The sequence below is a fragment of the Ochotona princeps genome, chromosome 6 (genome assembly GCF_030435755.1).
Source record: "Ochotona princeps isolate mOchPri1 chromosome 6, mOchPri1.hap1, whole genome shotgun sequence".
NCBI lineage: Eukaryota > Metazoa > Chordata > Mammalia > Lagomorpha > Ochotonidae > Ochotona > Ochotona princeps.
The window spans coordinates 2,236,317-2,245,006 of record NC_080837.1 but is presented as its reverse complement, the minus strand read 5'-3'; positions in this window follow the sequence as shown (position 1 = coordinate 2,245,006).

The following is an 8,690-nucleotide window of genomic DNA, read 5'->3' as shown; positions in this document are numbered from 1 at the left end:
AGGAAGGGGGGCGGAATGCAGAGCCGCACCTGGGGACGCTGTGTCCTTCAGGTGAGCCCGCAAGGTGTGGGGGCGGGGATTGCCGCCGAGGACTGATGAGTGGGCGGGGTTGGAGAAGGCCCGGGAGAGACTGGGGATGGGATTCTCAGGTGAAATGCCTGGTGACATCTGATTGGTGGACAGCTGGACCGGCGCGAATTTCGTGAGCTGTGAGGAGGAGGAAATGGCGCCGGGTCCAGAATGGGATGTTCGAATGACTCCTTTCAGGGTTAAGCCACTGTTGCATCCGTTTGACCACTAAGACAATGTTACATTCACCAGTGACAGGCACAATGACAATGACAATGACAATTACAATTACAATTACAGGCACAATATTACAATGAGAGCCAAAGCAACTGACTAACCAGCCAGGACCAATGCCCCTTGCCAGAGTGTGGCCCAGAACAGCACATTCGGTTTTTGTTTAGATTTTTTTATTTTTATTGGAAATTCAGATTTACAGATATAAGGAGAAACAGAAAAATCTTCCATCTGCTGGTTGCTGGTTCACTCCCAAAGTTGCCACAATGGCCCAAGCTGAGCCAATCTGAAACCAGGAGCCTTTTCTGGGTCTCCCACGGCAGGTGCAGATTCCCAAGGCCCTGGGCCATCCTCCACTGCCAGGTCACAAACAGGAAGCTGGAAGGGAAATGGAGCAGCCGGGGACACAAACTAGTGCCCACATGGGATCCTGGTGCATACAAGGTGAGGACTTTAGTGGCTAGGACATTGACTCAGGCTCATTCACAGGTGTTTTATAGGGGGCAATTTACAATAGCTTGAAAGGAGAGATTTACAACCCCCTGTAAGGTGAGGGAGGAAATGCCGCACATTCCCTGTCTGTCTAGCTGGACAGCCCATAACTGGCTCTTCTCTGGTCCACAATTAAGGTAACCAGACTTTGGAGCCACCTGTGAGATAACCAGACTTGGGCCGTGGAGTCATCTGTGAGATAACCTTGATTCACAAGATTTGTGGCCCATCAGTGCTGAAGGTCACATAGGCCTTTTGGCCTCCGTGCTCACACAATTTCCCAAAAAGCAGAAGTTAGAAAAGCAAAAAGCATTGCAGTTAGCAATGATCCATGCCCACTCCGTTTAGTTTTCAACTCTATGCCACCGCCTGTGATGCCAGCACCCCATCTATGGGAATACAGGTTGGAGTTCCAACTGCTCCACTTCCTTTCTAGCTCCCTGCTCACACATCTGGGAAAGCAATGCAGGATGGCTCATGCACCCATGTGGCTGACCCAGACGGAGTTCCAGACTCCTGGCTTCTGCCTGGCCCAGCCCTGGTCTGGTAGTCATACTGGGATGGAAAATCTACTGATCACCAATCCCCTCTCAGCGCCCCCTCTTCCCACAAGACTGAGTCTTCCAAATAAGTAGGTATATTGTTAGAATAAATTTAGAATAATTTGTTCTGTTGGAGTTTCAGGCTGGGCAGGAGAGCTGCCTGCACTTGCTCCATTTCTACTCGCTGTCCAGCTCCTATGAGCTCACCCTGTTATTGAACCTCAAGGAGCACTGTTCCTCAGAATATGCTGAGGCCCATTCCCTCTCACACTGGCAGACCAGTGGCCAGGACCAGGGCATTTTTCTGAATCTAAATTTGCCCTTCCATCCCTCTGAATCTTCGTTCCTTTGACCCTGATGGCAAGGTACCTCTAGGGTTATAGCAAACTGGGGTTGCTGAATGAAGTCACAGGCCCCTACCCCAGGACCTGCCCTTTGCCTTCCTGTTGCCCCAGCCCATGTAAGAGCTCTGACATCTGCTTTCCCACTTGGGTTCTTGGTCCCAGAACCTCGGACTCTGGGGTTTGGTGTTGGGGTTAGGTGATTTGGAGTCCTAGGGTAGGGATGGATGCTCATGTGTTAGCAAGCCACACTTGCACCCAGTCAGAGGGCTCAATCATAGGCATGATGTGGGTGTGTGACACCCAGAAATGAACAGTGCTACTTAGTCTGCATAAAGCCTGGGGTGCCAAGATTCAAGCTAAACCATTTGCCACTGGACTTTTTAATTTGTTCTGTGTGTTCCTTTAGGCTCGTAAAATCTCCCTCCTGCCCTGCCCAGGGTGACAGATGTCAAGAGATTTTTCCCAAACACTTCCTGCCCTTTTTCCCAAACACTCGCCATTTGAATTTTGGGAAACATGGAACACAGGTGTCTGGGCTGGATGTGTAGGGCTGGTCAGGATGGACCTGGGTTTGCCCAGGCTGCAATGGCAAACAGAAACTGAAATTGCCAACTGTGTGCCTGGGGTTTCTCCTACGGAGACATGCCAGGTCAGCACTTTGGAGGAGTCCTGGGTCACTCTAACGGAAGTGCCACCCAGCCAAGGTGACTGCGTCCCTGATGTGACCTCTGCAATCCTGCCGTGGTAGCCAGAACTGCCGCGGCTCTCTGGGCAAAGCCTCCTTCGGGTGGCCCAATGCCAGCCACTCTCAAGTAGGCCCTGTGCTCCCCTGCAGAGGCAGCTAGTGCTCACCCAGCTCCCACTCTCCGGGGTGCAAATGGAACTGCATAACCTTCAGTGTCTTCAAGCCTGTACACTAGGACTTCACGATGGAGAAGGTGTTGGTGAGGGGTCAGTCACATGCGCCCCCCCCCCCAGGGAGTCCTGCTGGCTGCTCACAGTGGTACCATGCTGCCCACGTCGTCCACGCACACGCCAGGGCTGCTGATCAACCTGGTCTATTTATATCTCAGGACTAAGTACACCCAAGGGCCTCTCCCTGGGTTAGATCATGTCCACAGGCAATGCTTTCACATCCAGGGTGCATCCCTGCATCACGGCAGGAGTTGAGTACATTCTGGACACGGGTGTCGGGGACCGAGCTAACTGCTGCCCTCCTTCCCGGGGGTGGGAGGGGGCAGTGGCAGTTCTAGGGGAACTTCAGGACCCACCAAGCCCCCTCCCTCATCAGTGCTGGAAGCTGAGGAGTCCCCAACCCTCCATCTCAGGACCTGTGCTGTGAGAAGCTGGCAAGTGACAGAGCAGTGACTCAGCACCGAGTCTCCTTCCCTCTTCCCACTACCCAGAACGAAGCAGAGCCCTGCAGCTCCTCCCCAGTGGATGCCACATGGTCACCACACTGACTCATACATAGCCACACCCTGCCTGCATGGAAAGTTACCAGCGCACAAGGGAGCAAGGCAGTTGTTGAGTTTTCCGTGCAGAAACCATAGCCACCTTCTCTCCACCTGAAAATAACCAAGAAACGGTCCTTTCCCTGGCCAAGGCTTTAGGGGCCTGTAAGTGCAGCTTCCAGAGTGGAATGCAGCCTCCGGGCTGTAGGAGGATTCCTCTCCAGTGAGGAAGGCCACACCCAGCCATATTCCCTGCTGGGAATTCTTCATGTTTTGAATTTTATGAGAGGATTGTCTGCGACTTTCATACTTCTCCTATCCAAAAAGTCGTGTGCTTTTCTGCAGGACACTGGTGTGCTTCAATTTCATTATGATTTTTTTAAAGATTTTTTTTTATTGGAAAGTCAGATATACAGAGAGGAAGAGAGACAGGGAGGAAGATTTTCCATCTGCTGATTCACTCCTCAAGTGACTGCCACTGACGGTGCTGTGCCAATCGAAGCTAGGAGCCAGGAGCTCTTCCAGGTCTCCCACGTGGGTGGCAGGGTCCCAAGGCTTTAGGCCGTCCTCAACTGCTTTCCCAGGCCACAAGCAGGAAGCTGTATGAGGAGCCATCGGGATTAGGACCGGCGCCCATTGGGATCCTGGGTGTGTTAGGCAATGACTTTAGCCGCTATGCTACCACACCGGTCCCCTCATTAAGGTTTTATCAACAAATTATCATTAAGGTTTTTTTTTTTCATTTATTTGTTTGAAAGGCAGAGTGCGAGACACAAGGAGAGACACAGAGGAAGATCTACCTTCCTCTGGTTCACTCCCCTAAATTGCCATGACAAAACACATCTGGGCCGGGCAGAAGCCAGGAGCTCCACCATGGCTTCCCATTTAGGTAGCAGGGCCTAAGCACATGAACTGTCTTTTTCCACTGCTTTCCAAACACATTAGCAAGAGCATCAGAAGCCAGGTAGGCACCACTTGGAAACTGGCACTCCAGCATAATAAGCAGCAGCTTAACCCAATATGCTACAATGCCGAATCCCCATATGCTGTGTATAAAAGGTTTATCCCCAAGGGGTTGGCACTGTGGCTCAGTGGGTTAACCACTGCCTATAGCACCAGCATCCTATATGGGTGCCAGTTTGAGACTTGGCGGCTAAACTTCTGACTTGGCTCTCTCTGTCTTTTTCAAGATTTACTTGCTTAAAAGATTTATTTATTTTTATTGGAAAGGCACATATACAGAGAGAAGGAGAGACAGAGAGAAAGATCTTCCGTCTGATGTTTCATTCCCCAAGTGACTGCCATGACCAATGCTGTGCCAATTCGAAGCCAGGAGCCAGGAACTTCCTCCAGGGCTCCCACACAGGTACAGGATCCCAAGGCTTTGGGCCGTTCTCAACGGCTTTCCCAGCCCACAAGCAGGGAGCTGGATGGGAAGAGCGGCCGTCCGGGATTAGAACCGGTGCCCACATGGGATCATGGCGATTACTTCAGCCGCTAAGTTACTGCACCGGCCCCCTAATCCGGCTCTTTTAAAATGCGTAGGAAAGCAGGAAGATGGCCTAAATCCCTGGCCCTCACACACACACGGTAGACCTACATCAGGCTCCTGGCTTTAGCCTGCCTCAGTTGAGATACAAATCCTATGGGGGCAGGAGCTATAGCAGAGCAGGTAGATCTGCCTACAGTGTAATGGCAACTCATATGGGCACTGGTTTGAGATCTGGATGCTTCCAGTCCAGCTCCCTGCCAATGACCTTGGAAAGCAGAAGAGACATGCTTGGGCCCCTGTATCCACACGAGAGAACTACAGAAAGCTCCTGGTTCCTGGGGCCATTGTGACTTTGCAAGTGAACCAACAGATAGAAGATCTCCTTTTCTCTCTTTCTCTGCCTCTCTCTGTAATTCTGCCTTTCAAGATATATATATATATATCTTGAAGAACCACAGGCCTGGCACAACAGCTTACTATGCTATTCCCCCACCTTCAAGTGCCAGGATCCCCAATGCATGCTGGTTCATGATCCAGCAGCCCTACTTCCCATCCAGCTCCCTGCCTATGGCCTGGGAAAGCAGCGAAGGACGGTCCAAAGCCTTGGGACCCTGCACCCACGTGGAAGACGTGGAAGAGCTCCTGGCTTTGGATGGGCTCAGCTCTGGACATTGTGGCAATTCGGAGAGTGATCCAGCAAATGGGAGATCTTCCTGTTTCTCCTTTCCTCTGTAAATATTTCTTTCAATACAAATAAAGTTACCCCCCATGAGACTACCCGAGCTAGCTGAATTTCTATCCTTTGCTCTCATTCACCACTCACCATTTGCTAGCATTTGGTTATATTATCAGATGCCACTGATGAAGTGTAAGAAATGCTAACAATGAAGAAAAACCTGAGGCTGGTGCTGTAGCGTCGTAGGTAAAACCATCTGCAGTGCAGGCATCCCACATGGGGGCTGGCTGAAGTCCCAGCTGCTCCACTGCCTATACAGCCCTCTACTCGTGGACTGGGAAGGCAGCAGAGGACAGCCCAAGCCCTCGAAACCCTGCACCGACGCAGGACATCCAGATGAAGCTCCTGGCTCCAGCCACTGAGACCATTTGCAGGATGAAGTAACAGATGGAAGATGGATCTCTTCCAAGTAAACAGCCAAAAGAAAAACCTGTGGCCAATGTGTACTGTTTGTTTTCTGCCACAGCAACAACAGAGCCACTTGAGAATTTCTAGAACACACCTGAGACCACGAGATTTGGACTTGGGAAATCTAGTTAGATACCCGGCACTTCCCTGAGCAGCCGTGAGACCTCAGAGGCGTTTAACGTCATCATAGAGAGAAGCTATCTTTTAGCCTTGCTCTCAGGAGTCAATGAAGAACCTTTGAAAGGCCGAACTGCACGATGGCAGCGTTGGCACCAGGAACAGTGTAAGCACCTGCCAGTCGTATGAAGTGCTAGAAAGTGACAATGCTTAGTACCCACCCAGAAGTTTAGAGGTGCCAGCCAGCCCTGTTTCTATACCCCTCCCTGCCAGGGTCCTTCCGGCAGGCAGGGATTCCCATAAGCACGGGCTGTGAGAGGTCACATTCTTGGCAGAGATATTCCTGCTAGACTTGAAATCAGTTGGGGCAATGACACCTTGGACTAGTCTTGATAAAGAAGGAATTGAAGAAACAGTGCCTAGGGCTTAGGAAAGGGTTTCCCACATTTCAGCAGACCCTGAATCACACAGTAAGGTCCAATATCCAGGCACCTATACCTTACGGCCAAGGTTAGGAAAGCAACAGTTAGGGTTAGCTTTGTAAATCAAAAAGCTATTAGGGCCCAGTGTTGGCCAAAGTTGAAATCACTGCCTGCAACATGGACACCCCTACCAGTTCCACTTCCAATCCAGCTTCCTGTTAGGTGTCTGAGAAAGCGGAGTAAGATGGCCCAAGTACTTGTGTCTGCCACTTACCCTGGGTGGAATTTCAGGCTCGGCTTCAGCTGGTGTGGCCTTGGGTGTTGAAGCCATGTGGGTAGTAAACCAGCAGATAATAAATTTTGTTTCTCTGTCTCTCCCTCTCAAATGAATAAAAATAATAAAATAAAAAATAGGGTTTTTTTAAAGATTTTATTTATTTTTATTACAAAGTCAGATATACAGAGAGGAGGAGACAGAGAGGAAGATCTTCCGTCCGATGACTCACACCCCAAGTGACCACAACGGCTGGTGCTGTGCCAATCCGAAGCCGGGAACCAGGAACTTCCTCCAGGTCTCTCACACTGGGCCGTCCTCAACTGCTTTCCCAGGCCACAAGCAGGGAGCTGGATGGGAAGTGGAGCTGCCGGGATTAGAACCAGCGCCCATATGGGATCCCGGCGCATTCAAGGCTAGGACTTTAGCTGCTAGGACACGCCACAGGGCCCAATAATAGTTATTTTTAAATGTTCAATATTTATTTTTATTAGGAAGTCAGATTTACAGAAAGGAGGAGAGGAACATCTTTTGTCCACTGATTCACTCCCCAAGTGGCCACAACAGCTGGTGATAAGCCAATCTAGAGCCAGCAGCCAGGAGCCAGAAGACTCCTCCACGTCTCCCACATACATACAGGATCCCAAGGCTTTGGGTTGTCCTTGACTGCTTTCCCAAGCCACAAGCAGGGAAGGTGGGGACGTCAAGACATAAACCGAGACACATGTGGGATCTTGGTACATGGAAGGCAAGGACTTTAGCCACTAGGCTACTGCACTGGGACCATGAATAATTGGTTTTTAAAAAGAAGCTATTAGGGGGGCCCAGCATGGTGGCCTAGTGGCTAAAGTCCTCACCTTGAACACTCTGGGATCCCATATGGGCACAGGTTCTAGTCCCAGAAGCTCCACTTTTGCATTCCTGTTTGCAACAGGAATGACAAGATAAACCCACTGAGACATTCCACTTCCTGAAATGGCTGCCTTCCTTTATTGTCTTTACCGACCTGGGAGAGCCTGGGTTTCAGGAGGAGCAGGATTCCTTTAGGATGTTTTGCGTGGAGATTTAAGAATTGTGGAGATCTGCCCCTCAACAACCAGATCACGATGCTTGAGGACTCCTAATCTCAACCCTTCTCAGTGGAGCAGGAATGCTGCAGGGAGCAGACGCCCTGCTGGGACTGCAGATAAACCTCTGGGGAGGTGCGTGGTCTTCACCACCTTCCTTGTTTGAGTGATTGTGGCCTAAATACATCTGAGTGCAAATTTCTGTTGGATTCCTTTTCTAGTTAGATGTTTGTTTACCGGTGTGGATTCCTGTCTGGCTGCTCTGAACCTGGTGATTGTTTCCCCCAATCCCTCCTGTTCTATTGTTGGAGTAGTTTGTGTACCATTCTTCAGTTAACTCGCAACTGTTACCAACCTGCTTGTCCTGCAAAAGAATGATATAAGAAGTCCAGAAAAGTTAAATAAAGTGTGCACTGGTTCATCTCACTGTGCACTTCCTGTGTTCTCCGTGCAGACGTCACACCTCGAGTCCCTGCGGAGGTGAAGAACCTAGGTGTTTTCTGCTTTTGTGATTTCTGCCTTGCTTGCTTGGCTGGGAGCTGTGTGAACTCCAGGCCTGACAGTCAACGTGACACCTGGCAGGTCAGGTGGGCAGAGCATTCCTCAGGGAGGACAGTCCTGGTGTGCTTGTTAGATAAGTGGCTCACTGCCCTATAGCCCACCAGTTTGTACTTTTTGAAAGTTGCTTGCTTCAAACCCACCAATAGAAGCCTGCCAACTTGCTCTTTGTACAAGTTATCAGATGGGGCCCGGCAGCATGGCCTAGCGACTAAAGTCCTCGCCTTGAACGCGCCGGGATCCCATATGGGCGCCAGTTCTAATCCCAGCAGCTCCACTTTCCATCCAGCTCTCTGTCTGTGGCCTGGATCCTGCAACCCGTGTGGGAGACTGGGAAGAAGCTCCTGGTTCCTGGCTTCAGATAGGCTCAGCTACGGCCTTTGTGGCCAGTTAGGGAGTGAATCATCGGGTGGAAGACCTTTCTCTGTCTCTCCTCTTCTCTGCATATCTAATTTTGCAAAATAAATAAATAAATCTTTTA